Source organism: Trachymyrmex cornetzi, unplaced genomic scaffold, assembly GCF_001594075.2.
Source record: "Trachymyrmex cornetzi isolate Tcor2-1 unplaced genomic scaffold, Tcor1.1 scaffold1084, whole genome shotgun sequence".
Classification (NCBI taxonomy): domain Eukaryota; kingdom Metazoa; phylum Arthropoda; class Insecta; order Hymenoptera; family Formicidae; genus Trachymyrmex; species Trachymyrmex cornetzi.
In genome coordinates, this window is record NW_017295636.1 from 25,766 (window position 1) to 27,604 (window position 1,839).

Sequence of the window (1,839 nt, forward strand, 5' to 3'; positions counted from 1 at the left end):
CTCCCAGTTAAGAAACAATTGTTATTTGTATGTAAGAAACAATTACGTTATTTGTATGCAGCTCGTAAGGGTCATTTCAAGGTCATGCCGTCTATGCCACATAATACATCTTTTCATACCATAAAAATTATGTCTAAGACATTTTGTCGAAAAATGAATAGTTTCGGAAATAATTGTTTGCTTCCATACTTTTTCCCCACCCTGTATATATAGACACATTGTAAAGAACAAGTTAAAAAATTATGAGATATAAATTCATATAAACATGCTTAGAGAGAACAATATATATTAATAATTATAATATATCAATAATTATGTTACTTTTATAGGGGTCCCGATTGACCACGACTCGATTGAACACCACCAATCACAGCGACCGGTGCTTAGGAGTTTTGTAGTCTCAAACGCTGTGAATGGCTCGTATCCAATTGAGCCGTGTCCAACTGGGTGCCACCCCTTTTATAGTGTTGGGTAGAATAAGTAAAATTTTTTAAATAAGAAAAATTTTTATTTCTAAGTAAAAAGAACATATAACTTCTTTTTATTTTATTGCAAATATTCATTGCCAGTTTTTATTTAATATTCGTCTTAAGTAATGTCTTAAGATGTTATACATAAATTTATGACTTTTTCAGACGACACTCAAAATTATCATGAATATATAAGAATCAATTATCAATAAACAATCTAGGATAGATACGTGGTACGAATGTAAGACAATATAATTATAAAGGCATATGACCACGAACGCCTGTTATCGTTGGCTTAAAATTATTATATTTAATAAAGTACAATTAATAGACGTTTCGGTCTTCAATGAGACCTTCTTCAGTATTCATATAAATTAAAAGTAATACGCATAATTATAACATAATTTAAGACTTAAAATTAGATTCGTAACAAATATCAGTATTATTTTTTTGCTATTACAAAATTTCGTCAATACTTTACTCGCAAAAGTTTTTATCCCCTCTCTTCTCTTTCCTTACTAGATGTGATTTTTATTCTCCTTTAAACGCAATAATTCCGTATCAGTTTGTTAGTATGAGCAGATCTTGGAACGTAACCACGAACAATTGTGTAAGCAAATTCTCTCGATGTATGTCCACACAAAAGTTCCAGTTTCTGTGTCGAAGAAGAGATAATTTGCAATCAAGAACGTGGAAAACTCATGTGATACCAACTAATGCTAAAAACGTTATATTGATAATATATTTAATTTATATGAATACTGAAGAAGGTCTCATTGAAGACCGAAACGTCTATCAATTATCAATATTGGGGTTTACTTATTTTTAGAATGTTTAAATTTATAACGTTGCGCTTGTCGAAACATAACATTATTACCAATGTATTTTTCTTTTCCAGATAATATTCTATTTACTTTTGTACAAAACGCATTTATTTTGTATGATATTATGTGTTTGGCAAAACATTGTCTTATAAGGGGTGCATGATGTGAACACTGTATCCATTCCATTATTTCCTCTTCAATTAATACTTCTGTAAGTTTTGTTACAATATTTTTGACAAATGCAAATAATTGCAGTAAATCTTCAATCATCTGTACGGATCTTGTAAATGATTGTAATATTTTTGGATTAAGACATTGAACTATATTTCCATTTATGAAAAAGTAATAAAAAGGAACAAATTGTTACTTTTAATAAATGTAAATAAACGTTTAAATAAACGTAAGAGTAACGTTTAAGGGTACATTCTCATTAGTAAGGCCGAAAAATAGGCTATTTTCATGATTTTTTTTGAGGAAAGTAAAAAATATAGACACTCAAAATTTTTCAGGTATATTTATGGTACTTTTAAGTTGCTTGTAAAAAA